The sequence below is a fragment of the Antechinus flavipes genome, chromosome 1, assembly GCF_016432865.1.
Source record: "Antechinus flavipes isolate AdamAnt ecotype Samford, QLD, Australia chromosome 1, AdamAnt_v2, whole genome shotgun sequence".
Classification (NCBI taxonomy): Eukaryota; Metazoa; Chordata; class Mammalia; order Dasyuromorphia; family Dasyuridae; genus Antechinus; species Antechinus flavipes.
The window spans coordinates 283294235-283321917 of record NC_067398.1 but is presented as its reverse complement, the minus strand read 5'-3'; the positions used below and the strand labels follow the sequence as shown (position 1 = coordinate 283321917).

General features: G+C 35.8%; 1 protein-coding gene across 6 annotated transcripts in view; it reads left to right on the top strand.

Moving 5' to 3' along the window:
* APBA1 (amyloid beta precursor protein binding family A member 1) overlaps positions 1-27683 on the top strand; it is a 246286-nt gene that overhangs the window by 95739 nt on the left and 122864 nt on the right. Inside the window, exon 1 of one of the 6 annotated variants that reach the window (XM_051961909.1) lies at positions 13754-13791. The exons of the other annotated variants lie outside the window; for them this stretch is intronic. The gene's annotated coding sequence lies outside the window, so the exon portion shown is untranslated. Of the gene's footprint in view, positions 1-13753; positions 13792-27683 lie in introns of those variants that run through there. 6 annotated transcript variants of the gene reach the window in all.

The following is a 27683-nucleotide window of genomic DNA, read 5'->3' as shown; positions in this document are numbered from 1 at the left end:
TAAATAATCTCATCCTAAAGAATGATCAGGTGAAACAGCAAATCATAGACACAATTAATAATTTCACCCAAGAAAATGACAATAATGAGACATCATACCAAAATGTCTGGAATGCAGCCAAGGTGGTAATAGGGGAAATTTTTATATCCCTAGAGGCTTACTTGCATAAAATAGAAAAAGGGAAGATCAATTAATTGGGCTTGCAACTAAAGAAGCTAGAAAAAGAGCAAATTAAAAATCCCCAATCAAATACTAAATTTGAAATTATAAAAATAAAAGGGGAAATCAATAAAATTGAAAGTAAAAAAAAAAAAAACTATTGAATTAATAAATGAAACGAAGAGTTGGTTTTATGAAAAATCCAACAAAATAGATAAACCAATGGTAAATTTGATAGAAAAAGGAAAGCAGAAAATCAGATTGTTAGTCTTAAGAATGAAAAGGGAAAACTTTCCATTAATGAAGAGGAAATTAGAGAAATAATGAGGAGTTACTTTGCTCAACTTTATGCCAATAAATTCAACAATCTAAGTGAAATGGATGACTGCATTAAAAAATATAGGCTTCCCAGATTAACAGAGGAGGAAGTAAATTGCTTATATAGTTCTATTTTAGAAAAAGAAATAGAACAAGCTATTAATCAACTCCCTAAGAAAAAATCTCCAGGACCAGATGGGTTTACATGTGAATTCTATCAAACATTTAAAGAATAATTAACTCCAATGTTATATAAAGTATTTGAAAAAATAGGGAATGAAGGATTCCTACCAAATTCCTTTTATGACACAGACATAGCACTGATATCCAAACCAGGCAGATTGAAAACAGAGAAAGAAAATTATAGACCAATCTCCTCAATGAATATTGATGCTAAAATATTAAATAAAACGTTAGCAAAAAGATTACAGAAAATCATCCCTAGGATAATAAACCATGCCCACTAGGATTTATACCAGAAATGCAGGGCTGGTTCAATATTAGAAAAACTATTAGCATAATTGACCATATCAATAACCAAATTAACAAAAATCATTTGATCATCTCAATCGATGCAGAAAAAGCATTTGATAAAATTCAACATCCATTCCTATTAAAAGATACTTGAAAATATAGGAATAAATGGACTTTTTCTTAAAATAATCAGAAACATCTATTTAAAACCATCAGTAAGCATCATCTGTAATGGGGATAAACTGGAACTATTCCCAGTAAGATAAGGAGTGAAACAAGGTTGCCCACCATCACCATTGCTATTCAATATTGTATTAGAAATAATAGCTTTGGCAATAAGAGTTAAGAAAGGGATTAAAGGAATTAGAGTAGGTAATGAGAAAACCTACTTATCGCTCTTTGAAGATGTTATGATGGTATGTTTAGAGAACCCCAGAGATTCTATTAAAAAGCTATTAAAAATAATTCCCACCTTTAGCAAAGTTGCAGATACAAAATAAACCCACATAAATCATCAGCATTCTTATATATCACTAACAAAATCCAACAGTTAGAGTTACAAAGAGAAATTCCATTTAAAGTAACTGCCGATGGTATAAAATATTTGAGAATCTATCTGCCAAGGAGAAGTCAGGAACTATATGAGCAAAACTACAAAAAAACTTTCCACACAAATTAAGTCAGATCTGACCAATTGGAAACATATTAAGTACTCTTGGATAGAATGAGCAAATATAATAAAGATGACAATACTATTTAAACTATACCAATCAGACTTCCCCCAAAATATTTTAATGACCTAGGAAAAAATAACAACAAAATTCATCTGGAAGAACAAAAAGTCAAGACTTTCAAGGGAACTAATGAAAAAAAATCAAATAAAGGTGGCCTAGCTGTACCAGATCTAAACCTATATTATAAAGCAGCGGTCACTAAAACTATTTGGTATTGGCTAAGAAATAAATTAGTTTATCAGTGAAATAGATTAGGTTCAAAGGAAAAATAGTTTATAACCTTAATAATCTAATGTTTGACAAACCCAAAGACCCCAGCTTTTGGGATAAGAATTCACTGTTTGACAAAAAATGATGGGAAAATTGGAAATTAGTATGGCAGAAACTAGGCATTGACCCACATTTAACACCGTATACCAAGATAAGGTCAAGATTCATGATTTAGGCATAAATAATGAGATTATAAATAAATTAGAAAAACATAGGATAATTTACCTCTCAGACCTGTGGAGGAGGAAGGAATTTGTGACCAAAGAAGAAGTAGAGATCATTATTGATCACAAAATAGAAAATTTTGATTACATCAAATTTAAAAGCTTTTGTACAAATAAAACTTATGCAGACAACATTAGAAGGGAAACAATAAACTGGGAAAACATTTTTACAGTTAAAGATTCTGATAAAGACCTCATTTCCAAAATATATAGAGAATTGAATCTAATTTATACAAAATCAAGTCATTTTCCAGTTGATAAATGGTCAAAGGATATGAATAATTTTCAGATGAAGAAATTGAAATCCTTTCTAGGCATATGAAAAGATGCTCCAAGTCATTATTAATCAGAGAAATGCAAATTAAGACAACTCTGAGATACCACTACACACCTGTCAGATTGGCTAGAATGACAGAAAAATAATGCAGGGGGATGTGGGAAAATTGGGACACCGATGCATTGTTGGTGAAATTGTGAATACATCCAGCCATTCTAGAGAGCGATTTGGAACAATGCTCAAAAAATTATCAAACTGTGCATCCTCTTGATCCAGCAGTGTTACTACTGGGCTTATATCCCAAAGAGATCTTAAAGAAGGGAAAGGGACCTGTATGTGCAAAAATGTTTGTGGCAGCACTCTTTGTAGTGGTCAAAAACTGGAAACTTAGTTGATGCCCATCAATTGGAGAATGGCTGAATAAATTGTGGTTTATGAATGTTATGGAATATTATTGTTCTGTAAGAAATGACCAGAAGGAGGATTTCAGAAAGGCCTGGAGAGACTAACATGAACTGATGTTGAGTGAAATGAGCAGGACCAGGGGATCATTATATTCTTCCACAACAATACTATATGATGATCAATTCTGATGGATGTGACTCTCTTCAACAATCAGGTGAACCAAATCAGTTCTTTTTGTTCAATAATGAATAGAACCAGCTATTCCCAGCGAAAAAACTCGGAGAAATGAGTGTGAACCAGTACATAGCATTTCCAATCCAATTTTGTCTGCTTGCATTTTTTGATTTCCTTCACAGATTAAGAGGTATATTATTTCAAAGTCTGATTCTTCTTGTGCAGCAAAATAACTATGGATATGTATACATATATTGTATTTAACATATACTTTAATGTATTTAACATGTATTGGTCTACCTGCCATCTGGGGGAAGGGGTAAGGGGAATAAGGGGAAAAATTGGAACAAAAGGTTTAGCAATTGTCAATGCTGAAAAAAATTACCCATGCATTGTAAGCTGGAGAAACTGAGCAAGACACAGATTAGAGAGATTTAATAATTAATTAAATGAAGAGATATACTGGGATCAATGGGTCCATGTTTGGTCCCAGGGCTGAATGAGACTATCATCTCAAAGAATCTAGCAAACAATCAGAGTTTTCAATGACATAGATACACGTGGCTCAGAGGCAGAGGATAGACTGAGGCAGGGGTGGAGTCAGGGTGCTGAGAGCAGGAACAAGACTGACAAGGTGGGGTGAGCCTCATGAGAGGGGATGACATAATCAGGGGAAGGCACCCCGGACATGGAGAGAGGCATCTTGATAAGAAGGTATCTGACATACCAATCAATAGCTTGGGATGAGGAGAGGCATTCTGATATTCTAAAACGTAAGATCTTTTATCCTTATTAAGTATTCATTTAAAGAGGGAGGGGAGGTTTTGCAGGACAGAGAAGCAGGGAAACTGAGTCACATCTAGGTCAGGATAATTATGGAAACTGAGAACTGTGGCATAACATTCCACACTCTCTCTCTTCTGAATATTCAAGTCATTGAATTTCGTTCCTCTAGAAGGTCTTAGCATCATAATTTTGATCAACCCTATGTAAAGCAAATAAGCCAAACTAAAACTAGAAAAATGCAAGAGCTTATGGTAAAGACCAGTCTCTCCCTGATAACCCCAGAATTATTAGAATCAAATAGCATTCCTCATTTAGGGAGACACACAGGCTCTCCTGTTCAGGTTTTCTGCAGTTGGGGAACATCTCAGCCAAAGAATCCAGTTTGAGATGGACAGTTCCTTGTGAATTAGGTCTGTGGTCATTTGTGCATTTAACTCAGTTTCTGCTTATGCAAGAAATAGCAGTGCTCAAGACAGTCCTGCTGACCATCCTAAAGGAGCATCCCAAGTCTGTCAGGGACTCTAAAGGGAGGAAAAAGTGGAGCCTGGAGTAGTTCCACCTGTCCCCTCTCTATAGAACAGAAGCTGCTAGTAGGAAACAGATTTCTGAGCAAATTATGCAGTTAGACCAAGGCAAGCAACCCCAAACTATTAGAGTCCTGATATTAGGACTCTGATATTAGAGTCCTTAATATTAATTAAGGAACTGGAGTAACAGGAGTGAAGAAACAGATCAGAGAGACTGCCAGTCCCAGGACAAGTGTCTGATGATTACTGGTTGTTTCTAAAGAATAATCCCAAAAACTGAGTCTGCTAAGGCAACTCCAGCAGAATAAGGGATTTCAAACATAACCAGCAAATCATAGTCCAGTAAATTTAAGCAAGGAGTGAAAAATGAAAAGGACTGTTTAAAGGACGTCCAATTAAATCTGAACTAGTAAGATAGAGGGTAGGGCAGAAGTGCCTAAGAAAATACACCAGTTTCCCCAATTTCCTATTTCTTCCTCCCCCCTTTTTTTTTCTCATGGAAAGGAATTATCAAATAACATCCCACATATAAATGACATACATATGAATATACATAACAGACTAAAAATCCTTCAAACATAACAACAATAGTTACACAAGTTTAACAATTTTCATCCCAAGTCTTAAACACACAGTAATACAGTTAAAATTCTAGCAATTCAATCACTTTCCCACACCCCCATATCAGTTCAAATTACATCAGGAGAAGAGGTGATGGCTTTCTCAAAAGCTGCTTCCTGCTGAAGATGGACGCTCAGTCCAAGGAGGGGGATGGGTGTGGTGTGGAGTGCTGACAATCAAGGCTTGATCCCAGAAGCAAGTCAATATATCTGTAATTTGACCAAATCTAGAAACAAAACCAAATCTAACAAAGAAAAATTAGAACAGTCTGAGATAGAAAGACTAGTCCACAAGGACTGCTACAAGATGTGGCTTCTCATTAGTTATAAACCCTAAAAAAAAAAAAGAAAAAAAACTTGAATATCCAGACAGAATATCTAGTAACTGATAGATGACCAGACTAAATACTTATTTGCTCAAGTATTTAGGATATAATGATTACAGATAACCAGATTGGAAACAGCAAGGTATGACATAATTGAATTGCATTAACAATTTCTTATTGACCATTGCTCTGATTATAGAAATCAGTTACAGGAGGGAAGAAAAATGCAATGGCATATTAACTACAAACCCAAGAAATTTTACCTCCAATAACAAATCCTAAATAGATATTTTTACCATAACCTTATATTTATAAAAATCAATTTGCTGCTTTTAGCCAAGAACCAGGTAGCTATAAATTGATAAAAGATGTCTGGAACAGTTTAGAGGGAGGGGGGAGGAGAGGATTCCATGTGGCCGCCCTTTCCCCCACTCCACCTCCAAAGAGACAGGGAGGGGAGGGAAGTCGAACTAAACTTCACTCCAGGCTAACTAGATGCTTTAATAGCTGAAGTAACAGCAGTGGAGGGCCGAGTTTAAATCTTTACCTTTGAAGACAAAAGATCACTCCCCACCCAACCTTTAAAGTAGCAGAAATCAGTGGGGAGAAGAGGGAGAAGATTCCATAAGACACACATGTCCAGCAGAGCTGGATTTAAAGCATAGCATATAATGTTATAGATAACAAACTCTGAACCAAACTAAATACAGCTTTAAATTCCCAATAATACAAAACTGCTTTTCCTATCATATTTCAAATAATGAAACAGTATAGTTTCTTTCTCTCCCTCTGGCCCCATGTGGCCATTATTCCCAATGAACTTCTCCCAAGTTCGAGCTTGGCGAGAATTGAAGCCTTCAGAAAAGTCAGATCCTTTTTGCTACATACTTTTACTTAATTAGAGGCACATGACCCCTTTCAGGTAAGTTAACAGAGCTTCTTTAACAAGCTATTGTTCTTTTTAAGATCTCATACTTAAAGTTAGTTAAATCTAGCCTGCATAGGCAACAGTAAAATTATTTCTCACATTTTAAAACTGCCTAAAAGAACACTCAGAACAAATCTGGCATGCAAAGGCAATAGTAAAATTATTTCCTAAATTTGATCATTGTTCTTAAACTTAACAGAGTTCTTAAATTAACAAAACAGACAAACAAATTACACAGAACATAGAACACACCTAGACTGTCCAGCAGGCAAACATTTAACACAGACCAGGAGCACACAGACAAAAAAATCACACAGAACACAGAGCACACCTAGAATGTCCAGCAGTCAAAAAGTCAGCTCCAGTCTGCTCTCCCCTCCCATAATCCAAACGGAGCCTGCCGTTTGTTTTTTGTTTTTTGTTTTTTGTTTTTGCCAGATGGTGTCTTAAAAAAAAAAAAAAAACACCCAGATTTATAATCTGGAATGCCCAGAGTTGTGCCAACTGGTACACAGAACCAGATGTGTCTTAAGAGACACTCAGGTAGTGTCAACTGCGTCCAGTTCAACACTAATCAAAACCAAATTGTGTCTTAAAAAGACACCCAAGTAGTGACAACTGTGTCCAGTTCGACACTAATCAAAACCAAAGCCAAAACACAGACAGAGAAATAGACAGACAAAAACAGATCTAGGAGACACAAAACCAGAGGGTATTAGCCAATGTCCTGAATAATAACCTTCTCAGAATTCAATGCCTGTAATTCTGTCAGCATTCTATTATTCTGAGAATCTAGGTGCTAAGAGATCAGATTGGACTTACTCTCTGAATGGAAAAGTATTCACTGTGGATGTGACCCCAGCTGGTGAACTGCTCTTTTCCTGAGCCTTTGAAGGAATATAGAAGACTAACCTTTGCCAAGAAAAAGAAAACACAGATTCCCAACTGATTCCAGGCCCAAAGTGGAGACTTGAAATGTCTCTAACCCCTAGTCCCGTTCTCAGTTTCTGATATCTCACTGGGGAGCTCCAAAATGTAATGCCGGAGAAACTGCACAAAACAGAGATGAGAACAATTTAATAGTTTATTAAATGGAGAGATATACTGGGACCAAATGGATCCATATTTGGTCCCAGGACTGAATGAGACTATCATCTCAAAGAATGCAGCCTTGAATATTGGGACAGCAAGATTTTTATAGGATAACAAGAACAATGAAATAATGGGAAAGGTACCTGGATGGGGATAACCTAATGGGGGAGGCATCTAGCATGACACAATGGAGGAAGATACTGGAGAGGTTACTAATATTCTAATGATGTCTAAAATGGATAGACTTTTATCCTGTCAAACATTAAGAAGGAATGATTATAGCCTAAAGATATAAAACCTTTATCTCATCAAACATTAAGAGGGAAAGTAGAGTAACTAAATAGGACAATAGGGAAACTAGGTTAGGACATTAAAAAGGAACCGTGGCACAACAGGAAAAAGAGGGAGGGGAGGTTTTGCAGGACAGAGAAGCAGGGAAATTGAGTCGGGCATAGGTCAGGATAATTATGGAAACTGAGAACTGTGGCATAACAGCATATATCTTGTAAATAAAAAGCTATAAAAATAAAAATAAAATAATGGTTATTTTCTTTTTAGTCCATCCGGTGAAAAAACTTGGGTCTTCTGCTATTTAACCAGCTTTACTATTTCCAGTTTGCCAGGCCAAGCACATGTTGGGAACTAAGAGCTTCTACATCTCCCAGGTGTGTTTGAGCCTCTCCCTGCCAGGACTGAATAAATGCTTTCTCTTTGTATGTGAAGATTAATCCCACACAGATATAAAGATAAAACATTTTGTCCCTACCCTTAAGAAACTTACATTTTACTAGACGTGGAGTTTTAGGATATTCGTGATACACTTGTGTATCCTAGAATCTCTCTGGATGGTAAGGGACCCCCATTTTGGAGTCCTGCTCTAAACTTCTATCTCTGAACTCTGTCCCCTGTTCCAAAAATTTCCTTCTTGCTTTACTTCCACTTTATTCCATTAAAATTTACATTCCCTTAGGGTAGGAGATATCACTCTTATATTGGGAGAAAAATATGTCATTGAATTAATTTAAACTAAGGTGTGAATGACTAAAAGAAGTTTCATGCAAACCTTTTAAAGGCATTTACAATTTTTAAAAGCTTGTAACTCTAGGAAGTAATAATTTAGTTACAGAGGGAGAATTATTGAGTGAGAATAAAGGCTTTTTCTTCTGTGAAACCGCACCTATCCTGCCTAAAAGCAATACTTCAAACTCAATCCTATATTCTCTGCTTAATCCAAATCTTTGCAAATGAGTATATTAAAAATCCCCACAAATTAAATAATGGACTCCAGCTTTGAAAAACCTTTTATAAGAATCTCATTTTCTCCTCTTCTTTTTATGGTTTATTGTCTTCTTCAACAAAAATATAAACTAAAATTTAATAAATCAACATTATCAATATCAACATAATAAAAATAGTTTCTTTTGGTTTTTATTATCCCATGACAAAGTAATTTTCAGAATTATGAGTTGCCTTCAAGATGCTATTGTCAGTAACACAGTATTCTGCCAACCACTGTACTGATGAGTTTCTGGCTTGATAAGCCCGTAGAATCCATAGCATCAATAATTATCCATTGTGCTTTTTGAAACTTTGTTCTTTTTGAAAGACAGAAACTTTTTTTTAAAAAAGCAGCTTTTTTCAGAGTTTGTAATGTATTTTTTATCCATTCATTTATCTATTCATCCATCAGTCTATCCATCTGTTCATCATCCATTTGTCTGTCTATCCATCTATCTACTGGAATAGATATGTAGCATACCACATTTTAAAGTATCTTTGTTATTGCTTTTTTCTGTAAATTATATAAAAGGCATTCTACTAAGTGCTAAGGATAGGGTCTAGACCAGTAATTTCACTTGTATAGGAAACTCCTGGAGATACAAAGGTAACAGACCATCACCTCAAAGAGTTACAATCTGGTAGGAGAAATAAGATAAATTTAAACCTGAAAAGGACTTTAGAGGTCATAGAATCATAAATGTAAAATGAAAAAGTGTTTTTGACATAATCTATCCCAATTCTCTCATTTTAGAGAAGAGAAAATTGAGGCTCAGAGAAGCTTGTGACTTGGTCAAAGTCACAAAGGTAGTACATGGAAGTATCAGAATTTAAACTTGGATCTTCTGACTCCAAAAATCCAGCATTCACTCCACTAAAACATGTTGCCTCTTCCTTGTGTATAATGAACTACAATACAAAATATTGAGAGATTCAGAGGGAAGAGAGGGAAACAGAGACAGGAGAGGGAGTGAGGAGTGGGGGAAAAGAGGGGAGGGAAAGAAACAACAGGGAAGAAGGAAAGGAGGGAGTCAGAGAGCGAGAAATACAGGGAGAGAGAGACATAGAGACAGAAAGACAAAGAAAAAAAGAAAGACAGGGACAGAAAGAGAAAAAAAGATGCACACACACATATACACACATGCACACATAGCCAGAGAGTAAGAGAAAAAAGAGAGAGAAAATACAGAAAGAAAGAAAAGAGACAGAGAAAGAGACACAATCAGAGACAAGAGAGAGATTCATTGAAAGACCCTTCAAAAAAGAGATAGTCCTTATGCTGAAAAGAAAGATTTGAAATGCATTCTACTCAAGAGGATACAGCTATATGGATATTTCCTATTGTGGTATTACATTGTAGCATTTCACATTTTAGGAAGATTCTATCATTTGATTCATTTTGCAACAGTCTTATGATAAATATTAATTATCACCCTGTCTCATAAATGAGCAAACTGGATTTAAGAGGTGTTCAGTAAATCATTTAAGGACAAACAGCTAACCAGTGACAGAAGGTATTCCCCAATTGATGGGCATCCTCTTGATTTCTTAGCCACCACAATAAGAGCTGCTATAAATATGTTTGTACAAATAGATCTTACTTCCCCCTTTTTATATCTTTAGTATATACATCTACCAGTGGTATTGCTGGATCAAAGAGTATACTCAGTTTTATAGTTCTTTTGGCATAACTCCAAATTGCTCTCCAGAATGGCAGGATCAAATCACAACTCCACAAACAATGCAGTGTCCCAGTTTCTTAATTACTTTCATAACCCTTTTCTCTACTCAGACACAGATCACTCTAGTTCAGACTCTTTATCCTGGACTAGTACAGTAGCTTTCTTCGAGAGACACTAGGATATGATGTGTCCTGGAGAGAGGCCATTGCTGCTGTTGTGGTTCAGTCGTTTCAATCATGCCCAACTCTTCATGATTCTATTTGGGGTTTTCTTGACATCATGCCCAACTCTTCATGATTCTATTTGAGGTTTTCTTGACAAAAGAACTAGAGTAGTTTACAGTTACCTTTTCCAGCTCATTTTATAGATGAAAAGCCAAAGCAAACAGGAGTAACAGATTTACCTAACGTCATACTCCCCTCACTCTTATAGTCAATCAGTTGTCAAATCTTGTAATTTCTGTCTTCTGTCCCCTTTTCTCCTCTGAGACTGATACCATCCTGGAACAGGTCTTTATCCCCTCATTCAATCATGTCCAATTCTTCATAACTTCATGGAGTCATAGTCTGCCAATATAGCTCATGGGATTTTCTTGGCAAAAATACTAAATTGGTTTGCCATTTTCTTCTCCAAAGAATTAAGCAAAAGTTAAATGACAGGATCCCACGGCTAATAAATGAGGTCAGATTTGAACTGTAGTGTTCCTGACTCAATGCCCACTTGATTTGTTTGTTGGTCACTCTACTTGCCACAAGTCCTCCATTCAAGAGTCAAATGATGACAGAACCTGGACTTCCTAAAGAACAGGTCTAAACATGTCACTCTCCTCCTTTTCTCCATTTCCATCCATCTAACTTCAGAGATTTCCTATTATCTCCAAGATCAAATATAAAACCCTCTGGATTTTAAAGCCCTACATAACCCAGCCTTTCTCAGTCTTCTTATACTTTATTTCCCTCCAACTACTCAGAGATCTATTGACCTGCTGACTGTTTGTTCTTGTTACAACATATAAATTTCCTGACTGATCATATTCACTGCCTATCTCTCTTGCCCATAATTCTCTCCCTCCTCATTTCCAACTTCCCTAACTTCCATCAAGTTTAAAGACTCACCTTCTACAAGAAACCTTTCCTAGTCTTCCATCTGAAGTGCCTTCTCTCTGAGACAAATTTTGATTTATCTTGTATATATCTTATTTGTACCTAATTGTTTGTATGTTGTCTCCCTCATTAATCTATGAGCAACTTGAGATTAGCGAATATATTTTTTGCCTGTTTTTTTATCTCCACTGCTTAGCATAATTCCTGGTACATAGTAGATGCTTGATAAGTATTTGTTGACTGACTACTTTCCTTACAGGATAATTGAGAAGAGAGGATTCAGTGAGACAACAAGCTGCTTTGTAAACTTTATTTTTTAATTTTTATTCTTTTTATTACAGCTTTATATATATATAACATAGCATGGATAATTTTTCAACATTGACCCTTGCAGAAACTTCTATTTCAAATTTTTCCCTCCTTTCCTGCACTCCCTACTCTAGATGGCAGGTAATCTCACATATGTTAAATACATTAAAGTATATGTTAAATACTATATGTGTATGTGTATATATATGTATATATATATATATATACACACACACACACACACACACACACATACAATTATCTTGTTGCACAAGAAAATTCGGATTTAGAAAGAAGATAAAAATAACCCAAGAAAAGAAAAACAAAAATGCAAGCAAACAATAACAGAAAGAGTAGAAATTTTATGTTGTGGTCCATACTAATTTCCCAATGTCTTTCTCTGGGTGTAGCTGGTTTGATTCAATAGAGATCAATTGGAACTGATTTGGATCTTCTCATTGTTGAAAAGAGCCATGTCCATCAGAATTGATCATCGTGTAGTATTGTTGTTGAAGTGTATAATGATCTCCTGATTCTGCTCATTTCACTTAGCATCAGTTCATGTATGTCTCTCCAAGCCTCTCTGTATTTATCCTGATGGTCATTTCTTATAGAAAAATAATACTCCATAACATTCATATACCACAATTTATTCAGCCATTCTCCAATTGGTGGGCAAACCTTCAATTTCCAGTTTCTAACCACTATAAAAAGGGCTGCCAAAAACAGTTTTGCACATACGGGTCCCTTTCCCTTCTTTAGTGTCTCTTTGGGGTATAAGCCCAGTAGTAACACTGCTGGATCAAAGAGGATGCACAGTTTCATAATTTTATGAGTATAGTTCCAAATTGCTCTCTAGAATTTTTGAATCCATTCACAACTTCACCAACAATGCATCAGTGTCCCAGTTATCCCGCATTCCCTCCAACATTCATCATTATCTTTTTCTGTCATCTTAGCCTATCTGACAGGTGTGTAGTGGTATCTCAGAGTTGCCTTAATTTGCATTTCTCTGATCAACAATGATTTGGAACACCTTTTCATATGACTAGAAATAGTTTCAATTTCATCATCTGAAAATTGTCTGTTCATATCCTTTGACCATTTATCAATTGGAGAATGGCTTGATTTCTTATAAATTAGATTCAATTCTCTATATATTTTGGAGATGAGGCCTTTATCAGAATCTTTAGCTATAAAAATGTTTTCCCATTTTATTGCTTCCCTTCTAATCCTGTTCCGCATTAGATTTATTTGTACAAAAGCTTTTTAACTTAATGTAATAGAAATTTTCTATTTTGTGATTAGTAATGACCTCTAGTTATTCTTTGGTCACAAATTCCTTCCTCCTCCTCAGGTCTGAGAGGTAAACAATCCTATGTTCTTCTAATTTATTTATAATCTCATTTTATGCCTAGATCATGAACCCATTTTGATCTTCTCTTGGTGTACAGTGTTAAATATGGGTCAATGTCTAATAGCTTTTTAGCAGAATCTCTAGGGTTCTCTAAGTATACCATCATATCATCTGCAAAGAGTAATAATTTGGTTTCCTCATTATCTACTCTAATTCCTTTAATTTCTTTTTCATCTCTTATTGCCAAAGCTATAGTTTCTAATACAATATTGAATAGCAATGGTGAAAGGGGGCAACCTTGTTTCATTCCTGATTTTATTGGGAATGGTTCTAGTATTTCACCATTACATATGATGCTTACTGGTGGTTTTAAATAGATGTTACTGACTATTTTAAGAAAAAGTCCACTTATTTCTATACTCCCTAGTGTTTTCTAATAGGAATGGATGTTGGGTTTTATCAAATGCTTTTTCTGCATCGATTGAGATGATCATATGGTTTTTGCTGATTTGGTTATTGATATAGTCAATTATCTAATAATTTTTTCTAATATTGAATCAGCCCTGCATTCCTACTTGGTCATGGTGTATTATCCTGGACATGATTTTCTGTAATCTTTTTGCTAAGATTTTATTTAAGATTTTTGCATCGATGTTCATTAGGGAGATTGGTCTATAATTTTCTTTCTCTGTTTTTCTCCTACCTTGTTTAGGTATCAGTACCATGTCTGTGTCATAAAAGGAATTTGGTAAGACTCCATCATTTCTTATTTTTTCAAATAATTTATATAACATTGGACTTAACTGTTCTTTAAATGTTTGGTAAAATTGGCATGTAAATCCATCTGGTCCTGGGGATATTTTTTAGGGAATTGATTAATAGCTTGTTCTATTTCTTTTTCTAAAACAGGATTATTTAACCAATTTACTTCTTCCTTTGTTAATCTGGGCAACCTATATTTTTGAAAGTATTCATCCATTTCATTTAAATTATGAAATTTATTGGCACAAAGTTGGGCAAAGTAACTCCTAATTATTGCTCTAATTTCCTCTTCATTAGTGGAAATTTCTCCCTTTTCATTCTTAAAACTAACAATCTGATTTTCCTCTTTCCTTTTTCTAATCAAATTTACCATAAGTTTATCTATTTTGTTGGATTTTTCATAAAACCAACTCTTTGTTTCATTTATTAATTCAATAGTTTTTTTTTTACTTTCAATTTTATTGATTTCCCCTTTTATTTTTATAATTTCAAATTTAGTATTTGATTGGGGATTTTTAATTTGCTCTTTTTCTAGCTTCTTTAGTTGCAAGCCCAATTCATTGATCTTCCCTTTCTCTATTTTATGCAAGTAAGCCTCTAGAGATATAAAAATTTCCCCTATTACCACCTTGGCTGCATTCCAGACATTTTGGTATGATGTCTCATTATTGTCATTTTCTTGGGTGAAATTATTAGTTTTGTCTATGATTTGCTGTTTCACCTGATCATTCTTTAGGATGAGATTATTTAGTTTCCAATTATTTTTTGTTCTATTTATCCCTGGCTTTTTATCGAATGTAGTTTTTATTGCATTGTGATCTGAGAAGGATGCATTTACTATTTCTACTTTTTTGCATTTGAATTTGAGGTTTTTATGTCCTAGTGTATGGTCAATTTTTGTATAGGTTCCATTCAGTTTTCTCCAAAAATCTATCATATCTAAATTTTCTAGTGTTCTATTTACCTCTTTAACTTCTTTCTTATTTATTTTGTGGTCTGATTTATCTAGTTCTGAGAGAGCAAGGAGATCTCCCACTATTATAGTTTTGCTGTCTATTTCTTCTTGCAGCTCTCTTAACTTCTCCTTTAGGAATTTAGATGTTATGCCGCTTGGTGCATATATGTTTAATACTGATATTGCTTCATTATCTATGCTACCCTTTAGCAAGATATAGTGCCCTTCCTTATCTCTTTTAATTAGATCAATTTTTGATTTTGCTTGATCTGGGATAAGGATGGTTACCCCTGCTTTTTTTACTTCACCTGAAGCATAGTAGATTCTGCTTCAGCCTTTTACCTTTATTCCGTAGGTATCACCCTGCTTCAAGTGTGTTTCTTGTAAACAACATATTGTAGGATTCTGGCTTTTAATCCAGTCTGTTTTCTGTCTCTACTTTATAGGGGAGTTTACCCCATTCACATTTATGGTTAAAACTACTAATTCTGTATTTCCTGCCATTTTATTATCCCCAAATTATGCTTTTTCTTTCCTTTTCCCTTATCCCCCTCCCCAGTATTAGACTTATGAGCACCACTTGCCTCACACAGCCCTCCCTCTTTAGAATCCCTTCCTCCCCCTTGAGGTCTCTCCCCTTTTCTTAAACCTTTTTCTTACTATTTCTGCATTCCCTTTTATTTACCCTAACCCTTCCCTTTTTGCTTTTCCCTTCCCATTTTTCAATGAGGTGAGAAAAGTTTCTATGTAAATCAAATATGTCTAATATTTTCTCTTTGAGCCAAATCTGGTGAGAGTAAGATTCACATTATGTTCATCCCCTTCCCTTCATTCCCTCAGATATAATAGGTTTCCTTTGCCTTTTCATGAGATGTACTTTCCCTCTTTTAACAACTCTACTTTTCCCTTTTTCTAGTACAATTTCCTTTCCCCTTAATTATAAATATACTCTTTGTGTATACCCATAATAGAAATACAGTTCTCAAGAGTTCTTTTTACCTTTTTATGTTTCTCTTGAGTCCTATATTTGGAGAGCAAACTTTTTGTTTAGCTTGGGTTTTTTCAGCAGGAATAAATGGAATTCACCTGTTTCATTGAATGTCCATCTTCTTCCCTAGAAGAAAATGCTCAGTTTAGCTGGGTAACTTATTCTTGGCTGCATACCATTTTTGCCTTTCAGAATATCGGATTCCAGGCCCTTCAATCCTTTAATGTGGATGTTGCTAGATCCTGAGTGATCCTTATTGTGGCTCCTTTGAGATTTGAATTGTTTTTTTCTGGCTGCTTGTAGTATTTTTTTCCTTGGTCTGATAGTTATGGAATTTAGCCACAATATTTCTTGAGTTGTGATTTTGAGATCTCTTTCAGTAGGTGATCGATGAATTCTTTCAATGTCTATTTTGCCTTCTGTTTCTATAACATCTGGGCATTTCTCTTTGATAATTTCCTGAAAAATAGTGTCTAGGCTCTTTTTTTCATCATGATTTTCAGGGAGTCCAATAATCCTTAGATTATCTCTCCTAGATCTATTTTCCAGGTCTGTTGTTTTCCCAAGTAGGTATTTAACAATTAAAAAAAACTTTTTTCATTTCTTTGGTGTTACTTAACTGATTCTTGGTGTCTCCTCGAGTCATTCATTTCCATTTGTTCAAGTCTGATTTTTAAAGAATTGTTTTCTCCATTTACTTTTAAAATTTCTTTTTGTATTTGTCCAATTGAGTTTTTAAATGAGTTGTTTTGTTCTATGGAATTTTTTTCCATTTCGCCAATTTTATTTTAAAAGAATTATTTTCTTTTTCCAATTCACAAATTCTATTTTCCTTGGAATTATTTACCTTTTCCAATTCAAAACTTCTGTTTTTCAGGGAGTTGATTTCTTTATCCACTCTATCTTTTAATGAGTAACTTGACTTATCCTGACCCTCTTGCAAAGCTTTCTTTTCCTTTTCCCATTTTTCTTCTAGCTCTCTCTTGAAATCCTTTTTAATTTCTTCTATGAGAGCTTTGTGTGATGGGGATCAGATCATATCCACCTTTGGATCTAGAGACAAATTGTTTTTAGTCTCTTCAGGGTTTGAAGTCTGCCCTCTTTCTGTATAGAAGCTATCAATAGTTAGAGCCCGCTTAGCTTTTTTGTTCATTTTTTTTTGGTCTGCTTATCAGGGCCAGTGGGTTATCTCCAAGCTGCCTCTACAGACAATAGGAAGTGGCAGTGAAGGAGCAGTGGGACAACACCCACTGGCTGTGCTGGGATTAGCAGTTGTGCTGAAATCAGCAGCAGTGGAAAGGCAGCTACTAGGGCTATGCTAGGACCAACTACTGCAGCTGCGCTTGGATCATGCTGAGTCACTTTGGGTGATGGATTGGTGTGGCCAGGTCCCAAGAGAATCTAGCTTTTGATGTTCTAGTTTTTACCCCCTGTGTTTATAGCTTCTCTGCTGATCTACTGGCTTGCTTCTAGGGCAAAGTAGCTCGCACTGTGGTAAAGTTCCCCTCCTTGCAAATTTTCCTCCAGCTGAGACCACACCCTGCCCCCCTCAGGTCTGCTCAGCATGAGCTGTTTCCCATGCTCGCACTGTTCTGTCCCCGCCCATGAGCAAAAACAGAACTTTATTTGGAGATATTCTTGAGAATATCTTCTTTTGGTAATGTGTTGTACTCCCAATATCTGTGGGTTATGACAGTCAAGCACTCTGGCCAGAACTCTGTATTTGAAACAAGGATTCTTACAAGGTGTTAAATCACTGGAATTGAGGAGACAATGGTTATCCAATTTAGCATGGTGATTAAAAGTTCTCTAGTTCAGTACATGTACTTAGTACTTAATATAGTTCTACAAGATTCACATCTACAATGATGTAATTAAAATAGAGCTTTATATGTAAAGCTGGGACAAACTCAGCCAGAGTCGGATTGAGAGACAGATTCATTCCATAGTCTACCTTTGTGGTGGCTGGAAGCTGAAGCACAAGCCCTTGGACTCAGATTCATTCCATCTTCATCAGCCTTATGGTAGCTGGCATGTCCTCCTGCTCCCCCCCTCCCTCCCCCAAGACCAAGGGCCTTTGAAGGCTCTCAAGAAAGCTAGCTGGGCTCCAGGCAAGGAAACTAGATGTGAAGGAGATAATAAAGGATGTGGACTTTAACAACTGGCTATTCTTATGGTGATTACTCAACTGAAAGGAAGGCTGCTCTAAAACCTCCAGAAAACCAACTCACTACAGAATATCCTTAAAATAGATTAAGGGAAAAGGAGAGTTTAGGAAGATGCATATGTTGTCTTTGCCATCTTATCTCCGCCCCCCGCTTTGTAAACTGTAAGGCTCTACATATATGTCAGTTTTAACTGTCAAGGAACACAATTATCACATACCATAACTGCAGAAGGACTGTTCAAAGAACTTTGATGATATTCCTAGTCTGTTGAAGTAAATGTCAATGATCTGGTGGCATATATGTGTTTTATTAGGGACTGTTGGGTACATTCTTTCCAAAGTGATCCAGTTCCTTTATTTCCCTGCCCCAACATGGTGGTAGGAAAAGTGAAAGGAGGAAATAGTTGCTCCAATCTCCTCCAGCACCTTTCCACCTACTAAAAAAAAAAAAATTGGTGAGAATATGGAGATACTACCATTCCCAAGCAAAATTTCACTTCCCATTCCCTGTAACTGTTTAAATTCCAATTTTATCAGTCCTTTCATGTATCCTCAAATCTGCCATTAAAACAATTATGAAGCCCTGCTTTACTTTGCTATTGACAGAAAATGACTTTTCCATATCTTCAACAACTCATAGTATAACCATTTGGTTCTGTTGAATAAGTCAAGTAATCAAAACTTATACCTTCCAGAGTTCATCTATGACTATTGATTATACTGTCAATTGGATGGAACCAACCTTTAACTTGTGGGTGGTCAGGCTGAACAAAGCTGTCGAGAGGTAGGAGAGTCAGGAATCAAACACTAGTTTAATTTCAAAATTAGGGAAATGGCTTATAAGCAAAGACACATGCATGATGTGCTGGAGCCTGCCTGATTTCCTTGACCTCCTTCAACAAAAGGATGACGAGAAGAGGATAAATAGAACAATATACTCAGTCCTTATCCAGAATCTTGGGACAGTTGTCTCATACAGATGTCAACTGGACTCCAACCCATAAATTTGGCAGCTGTTGGAGTAATCAGAAGAACCTGGTTGGGCCTTTAAAGAAAACTCATCAATCTTTGAATCTGAATTTCTGATCTTCTAAAGAGCACATAAAGTTGTCCAGCCACACAGAGCTAAATTCAAACAATGCATAAAGTTTTCTCACAATTCCTGTAAGGACATAATTACATTAAGTCAGGTACAGATCAGACTACTTAGAGGACTCACAATGGACTAGTTCTGACAAAGATTTACATATCACCAAGGTAAACTTAAAAAACTTAAACATAAACTATGCAAAGCAATACAATAATTATCACCAATGTTAATTAAAATCAAGTCTCCTTATATTCTAGTAACCCAATCTCAATTTCCATTTACCCAGCATTTTGAGTCCCAAATGTCTCATGTGGTTATCTGGTCCTTAGATATCTTTTCTTGGACAAAAGGATATATTCTTAAGACAGCTTTATTTAGAGGTTCTTAGATAATTCTGCTAATAATAAGACTTAATACAATTTAGTAAATTTGTGTCTCCAATCTTAAAGCTTCAGAGAATTTCAATTTATATACCATTTGTTATTTCTGTGCTTACCTAAATCCTCTGCCTGATATAAGAATCTTTTAAAATTTTCTGCCTTTTAAAATTATCAGACAGATACATTAATAATGGAAAATATTTTCACTTTTTTTTAACCATTATCCATATAATTTAAATGTAAAATCCAATTTTGAGAACTTATTGTCAAAACATGTTACAGTCTTAATTTTCATGATAAATAAATTTTGGAAACCAATATTTATGTATATGTTTCTTGGAGAAAATAGTCTAATCCAGTTTCTTTTTTTTCCCAAAATTTCACACTACATCTTTGTCTTATTACTTTGTTTAATCATTTCCCCCTTAGGAGTATATCATTTCTATATTATCATTTGACTACAAATATAGGTTGAAATGGTAAGATGTCCTATTCCTTCATCTTAACTCAGAGATGTTCCAGTATTAATCTATTATTTAATAGATTTAGTATTGTACTTATAAAACATCTTGATTATAGAAATTTACTATAAAGGGAAAAAGAGGGACATAGTTTTTTGGGTTTTTTGCTAAGGCAATTGGTTTAAGTGACTTACTTGCCCAGGGTCACACAGCTAGGAAGTGTTGTGTCTGAGGTCACATTTGAACTTAGATCCTCCTGACTTCAGGGCTGGTGCTCTATCTGTTGCTGTCACCTAGCTGCCCCTCTGTTTCTTTAAATAAAATAAATATGGGGGGTAAGGGAAAAAAAGAATATATGACATTATTAAAACTATGTCCCAGGGCATATATATATAATCAAAATATATTTTTATTATTATAAATACCAGTTCAAGAAAGTGTATATATTAGTAGAAGAAATGATATCTTTCCTATCTTTGTTTACCCTTTGCTTTAATTCTGCTCCTTACTTGCCTTACTACTCCTTACTTAACCTTCCTACCCCTCATCCCAGCCCATGTATCCCTCCCTTGTCTTCTTCCCTCACCCTTTGCTTCCCTGTCTGTCCATCCCTCTCTTTTATTTCTTTATAGATTTTGGAGGATGTTATGCCCTTTATAGTATATATGTAGTGTTGCCTATTTAACCCATTCCCAGTGTGAGAAGGTTTTCAGAACTATTAGCCCTCCTTCCTTCTCTAATGCCTCTGTGTCTATTCTTTTTCTGTACCTCAATTGTGTGACATAATGAATATTTTTACCTTAACTCTGCCCCAAACTTTCTTTTGAGCTGCCTTATTGTTGATGTTAATCTTAAATTGGCATATATTTCTCATGTTAAAAAAACAAACAATTTATTCATGTTGAGTTCCTTGAAATTGGTCTTTGATATTAACTTTTATATATTAAATTTTCTATTAAATTTGGGTTTGGTTTATAGAAAGTCCTGAAAATCTGCAAGTTCATTGACTGTCCATTTTATCTTGTTCAATATTATAGATAATTTTGCTGGATATGATAATTTTAGTCATAGGCCTAGTTCTTTTGATTATGAGTAGATATGATTCCAGGACCAGAGGTCTTTTATTGTGGCTGTTGATAAGGCTTGCACAATTCTAATTGTAGCTCCAATGTATCTGAATTATTTTTTCTTGTTTCTTGCAAATTTTTCTCTTTAATCTGGGAGTTTTGAAATTTGGCAATAATATTCCTATGTGCTTTCCACAAAGGATCTCATTGAGGTGATGATCAGTGGATTTTTTCTATTTCTACTTCCCCCTCCTATTCTATCACTCCAGGACAATTTTCTTGGATTATTTCTTGCATTATTGTATCAAGATCCATTTTTTTGGTCACAACTTTCAGACAGTTCAATTATTTTTATATTTTTTTCTTCTTGATCTGTTTTCCAAATCTATCATTTTTCTTATGTTTCATATCCTGTTTTATTTTTCATTCTTTATAATGTTTTATTTCTTGGTTTTTCATAGCTTCACTGGCATCCTCTTGTCCAATTTTGATTTTCAGCATTATTTTCATCTTCAAGATTCTGTACATCCTTTTCTAGTTTAGGTTAACTTTTTTTTTTCCTCATAATTTTCTTGTTTTTCTTAGATGGTTTTTATTTTTAGTTTTTAGTTTTTCCTAAGTGTCTCTCATTTGATTTGTAAATTCTTTTTTGAGTTCTTCTATATTCTCTCTGGGTAGAAAGCCATTTCACATTACTCTTTGGGATAGAAGTTTTTTTTTTTTTTTTTTTTTACTTGTGCCCTCTTCTGAAGATGAATCTGGTCTTCCCTGTTCCCACAGTAGATTTCTATGGTGGGGTTCTTTCTTCTTTTTAAAAATTTTATTTAATATTTATTTATTTACTTATTAGAATAAGCACATCTAATCCTGGGCTGGGGGGAGGAGGGAAATGGTGTGTCTGGCTCCACTTCAGCTTTCCCTTCTCACCAAGAACCCCAGACCAAGAACTCTGCTCTCAGGCAAGTGCCCACAGCCTCCAGTGTCTCTGCTCCATTGCGTCTGCACTCAGTGGTATGCTGGTTCCTTCTCGACCAGGGCCATGACAGGCAGCATAGCTGGGTCTGGCAATACCAATCATCCAAGTTTCCCTCAGTCTTCCTCAATTCGGATCCAGATTCCACAAGCAATCTAGAAGGTAAAAGTCTCTATAGTTCCTGCTGGGGCTTTAGCCACACCCAGCTAGCCCCAGGGCTCCTCACTTGGAGTTTCTGGGGAGCTAGCCCAGAATTATTTGTACTTCACAGGGTTTCATCCTGGCTCAAGTTCCCCCCCCCCCCCCCCCGATCTTCTGTAGTTTTTCTTTAGATCTTCTTGGATAGTGTCAGGAAGATCCTTGTTCTTGAGACTTGAGATATCAAGTCTTCCTGATTTTTCACAAATCTATGTTTGCCCTGAAGTGCAAATTTGTTCTACCTGAAAGAAATTGGGATAGTTTGAAATTTATCATCTTACTCTGCCATCTTTCCAGAATCCTCAATGTCATATATTCTAAAAAGAGGTAAAACTCCCTTATCTCTATTTGACTCCAGGCATGAGTCATGTTTGACAGCTTATTATGTAGTCAGAGTGTATCTAAAACAAAGCTCAGGATTAACCAGGTGGGGAAATTACCTTTTCAAAAATAGCATAATGGGGTAATAGTCATGAGGATCCTCCCTAGTCCATGCCCAGATTGTACCAAAACTCTTCCCAGGCATAGACATCCATCTTCAGTAGTTCCCAAATGATAGCACGGGATATTCTCTACTGTTGGTTTCATGATAATTCAATTATCCCTGTAATCAAAACTCAAAACAATGGTAAATTACAGTTCTAAGAATTTTATCTTAAATAGCAAACTTTCATTAACCAAAATTTAAGACTTTATTATCTGTGCTGGTATTTCCCTAACAGTTAACATTTTATTAATTCTGTACTTATAAATTGAAATTTTAATCTGGGGGGACTTCCGGTTAAGATGGCGGAGAGGAGGCTCACAGCTGCATAAGCTCCGCGCTTTCTCTCACTATCCATTTCATTACAAGCCTCTGAATCAATGCTTGACTGGAAAAAACCCACATATAGTTACCAAGAGAAGCCATCCTTGAGATCCGCCAAGAAAGGTCTGTCTTTACTGGAGGGCTGGGGCGGTTTTAGATCGGGCGCAGGCTGAGGGCAGCGGCAGTGAGAGCACGGGAGCAGACTGGAGAGGGGGTGGGGAGTGATCGCAGCCGTCTCTGCGGGGAGAGCTTCGCTACAGGTTTGGATACTTTGCTCCAGCAGCAAGTCAGCAGCCCAGCAGAGAAGCTAAAAACACCGGGGATGAAGAATACAACCCCAAACAGCTGGAGTCTCTCGGGACCTGGCCGCTCCCCCTTCCACCCCCCACCCCCCCCCACAGTGACTCAGCACGCTCTGGGCTCAGGCGCACAAAGTCCTGCTAGTGCCTCACTGCTGCCCCCTGCAGTCTGTAGAGGAAGCTCGATAACATACCCAACCCCTCCCCCAAAGAAAGACTCCAGTTTTTTCTGTTTTTCTTTGGTAGTTTGTCTCTGAGTAATAGACAGAATGAGCAAGAAGCTGAAGAGGACTTTAACCCTTGACAGCTTCTACACAGAGAGAGAGCAGACTCTAAATCCTGAGGAGACTAAAAACAGGCAGTCCCCAGGTGAATCCCCAAAGGAGGAGATCATCTGTTCCTCAGCACATAGAAGTGATTAAAAAGGCTCTCACAAGGGAGCTAGAAGAAAAATGGGGAAAGCAGAGTGAGGCTTGGCAAAAGGAGAGGGAAGCTTGGGAAAAGGAGAGGGAGGCTTGGGAAAAGGAGAGGGAGGCTTGGGAAAAGGAGAGGGAGGCTTGGCAAAAGTGCCTGGAGAAAGTTAAAGAGAGAGTGGATAAAGAAGTAAAATCCTTGAAAAATAGGATTGGTGAACTGGAAAACAAAATTGGCGAAATGGAAAAAAATTCCACAGAACAAAAGAACTCAATTGGACAATTACAAAAAGATTTTAAAAAAGTGAGTGAAGAGAATACTTCACTGAAAATCAGACTTGAACAAGTGGAATTGAATGACTCGAGGAGACAAGAAGAATCAGTCAAGCAAATCCAAAAAAAATCAAACAATGGAAAAGAATGTGAAATACCTTCTGGGGAAGACAACAGACCTGGAAAACAGATCCAGGAGAGACAATCTGAGAATCATTGGACTTCCAGAAAAACATGATGAAAAAGAGCCTGGACACTATTTTCCAGGAAATTATCAAAGAGAACTGCCCAGAAGTCATAGGAACAGAGGAAAAAATAAACATTGAAAGGATTCATCGATCACCCACTGAAAGGGATCCTAAAATCAAAACACCAAGGAATATAGTGGCCAAATGCCAGAACCCTCAGATGAAGGAAAAAATATTGCAAGCGGCTAGAAAAACCCAATTCAAGTATCAAGGAGCCACAATAAGGATCACCCAGGATCTGGCAGCATCCACATTAAAAGATCGAAGGGCCTGGAATATGATATTCCGAAAGGCTAAGGAACTTGGTATGCAACCAAAAATAACTTACCCAGTGAGAATGAGCATCTTTTTCCAGGGAAGAAGATGGACATTCAACGAAGTAAGCGAATTTCATCTATTTCTGATAAAAAAACCAGAACTTAACAAAAAGTTTGATCTACAAATATAGAACTCAAGAGAAATCTAAAAAGGTAAAGATTAATTTTGGGAACTATATTTTGACTATATAGATGTATAAAGAATACATGTATACCTTGTTCTAGAAATTGATGTGGAAAGGACATTGTATCAGAAAAAGGGTAAAGTGGGGGTAGTACATCTCATGAAGAGGCATAGGAAACCTATTATATCTGAGAGAAAGAATGGAGGGGGATGAATATAGTGGGTATCTTACTGCCTTCAGAATTGGCTTTAAGTGAAAAATCTTAAGACATATTCAATCTATGGTGAAACTTCTCCCACCTCATTGAAAAGTGAGAAGGAAAAAGTGAAAAGGGAAGGAATAAGCTAAGCAGAAGGGAATACGGGAACTGGGAGGGAAAGGGGTAAGATAGGGGGAGGAACTCTAAGGCGGGGGGAGGGATACTAAAAAGGGAGAGCTGTGAGAAGCAAGTGGTGCTCACAAGCTTAATACTGGGAAGGGGGGGAAGGGGAAAGAAGGGAGAAAAGCATAAACCGGGGTTAACAAGATGGCAAGTAATACAGAATTGGTCATTCTAACCATAAATGTGAATGGGGTAAACTCCCCCATAAAGAGGAAGCGGTTAGCAGAATGGATTAAAAGCCAGAATCCTACAATATGTTGTTTACAGGAAACACACCTGAAGTGGGGAGATACATGCAGGTTAAAGGTAAAAGGTTGGAGCAAAATCTACTATGCTTCAGGTGAAGTCAAAAAAGCAGGGGTAGCCATCCTGATCTCAGATGAAGCTAAAGCAAAAATTGACCTAATTAAAAGAGATAAGGAAGGACACTATATCTTGCTAAAGGGTAGCATGGATAATGAAGCACTATCTATATTAAACATATATGCACCAAGTGGGGTAGCATCTAAATTCTTAAAAGAGAAACTAAGAGAGCTGCAAGAAGAAATAGACAGTAAAACTATAATAGTGGGAGATCTCAACCTTGCACTCTCAGAATTAGATAAATCAAACCACAAAATAAATAAGAAAGAAGTCAAAGAGGTAAATAGAATACTAGAAAAGTTAGATATGATAGATCTCTGGAGAAAATGTAATGGAGACAGAAAGGAATACACTTTCTTTTCAGCAGTTCATGGAACCTATACAAAAATTGACCATATATTAGGACATAAAAACCTCAAACTCAAATGCAGTAAGGCAGAAATAGTAAATGCATCCTTTTCAGACCACGATGCAATGAAAATGACATTCAACAAAAAACCAGAGGGAAGTAGACCAAAAAATAATTGGAAACTAAATAATCTCATACTAAAGAATGATTGGGTGAAACAGCAAATCATAGACATAATTAATAACTTCACCCAAGAAAACGATAATAATGAGACATCATACCAAAATGTATGGGATGCAGCCAAAGCGGTAATAAGGGGAAATTTCATATCTCTAGAGGCCTATTTGTATAAAATAGAGAAAGAGAAGATCAATGAATTGGGTTTGCAATTAAAAATGCTAGAAAAGGAACAAATTAAAAACCCCCAGTCAAACACTAAACTTGAAATTCTAAAAATAAAAGGTGAGATCAATAAAATTGAAAGTAAAAAAACTATTGAATTGATTAATAAAACTAAGAGTTGGTTCTATGAAAAAACCAACAAAATAGACAAACCCTTAGTAAATCTGATTAAAAAAAGGAAAGAGGAAAATCAAATTGTTAGTCTTAAAAATGAAAAGGGAGAACTCGCCACTAACGAAGAGGAAATTAGAGCAATTAGGAGTTACTTTGCCCAACTTTATGCCAATAAATTCGACAACTTAAATGAAATAGAAAAATACCTCCAAAAATATAGCTTGCCCAAACTAACAGAGGAAGAAGTAAATATCCTAAACAGTCCCATCTCAGAAAAAGAAATAGAACAAACTATCAATCAACTCCCTAAGAAAAAATCCCCAGGACCAGATGGATTTACATGTGAATTCTACCAAACATTTAAAGAACAATTAACTCCAATGTTATATAAACTATTTGAAAAAATAGGGATTGAAGGAGTCCTGCCAAACTCCTTTTATGACACAGACATGGTACTGATACCTAAACCAGGTAGGCTGAAAACAGAGAAAGAAAATTATAGACCAATCTCCCTAATGAATATTGATGCTAAAATCTTAAATAAAATATTAGCAAAAAGATTACAGAAAATCATCACCGGGATAATACACTATGACCAAGTAGGATTTATACCAGGAATGCAGGGCTGGTTCAATACTAGGAAAACTATTAGCATAATTGACTATATCAATAACCAAACAAACAAAAACCATATGATCATCTCAATAGATGCAGAAAAAGCATTTGATAAAATCCAACAGCCATTCCTAATAAAAACACTTGAGAGCATAGGAATAAATGGACTTTTCCTTAAAATAGTCAGGAGCATATATTTAAAACCATCAGTAAGCATCATATGCAATGGGGAAAAACTGGAACCTTTCCCAGTAAGATCTGGAGTGAAGCAAGGTTGCCCACTATCACCATTATTATTTAATATCGTATTAGAAACACTAGCCTCGGCAATAAGAGTCGAGAAAGAAATTAAAGGAATTAGAGTAGGCAATGAGGAAACCAAACTATCACTCTTTGCAGATGATATGATGGTATACCTAGAGAACCCCAGAGATTCTACTAAAAAGCTATTGGAAATAATTCATAATTTTAGCAAAGTAGCTGGCTACAAAATAAATCCCCATAAATCCTCAGCATTTTTATACATCACCAACAAAACCCAACAGCAAGAGATACAAAGAGAAATTCCATTCAGAATAACTGTTGATACCATAAAATATTTGGGAATCTATCTACCAAAGGAAAGTCAGGAATTATATGAGCAAAATTATAAAAAAGTCTCCACACAAATAAAGTCAGACTTAAATAATTGGAAAAATATTAAGTGCTCTTGGATCGGCCGAGCAAACATAATAAAGATGACAATACTCCCTAAACTAATCTATTTATTTAGTGCTATACCAATCAGACTTCCAAGAAAATATTTTATTGATCTAGAAAAAATAACAACAAAATTCATATGGAACAATAAAAAGTCGAGAATCTCAAGGGAATTAATGAAAAAAAAAATCA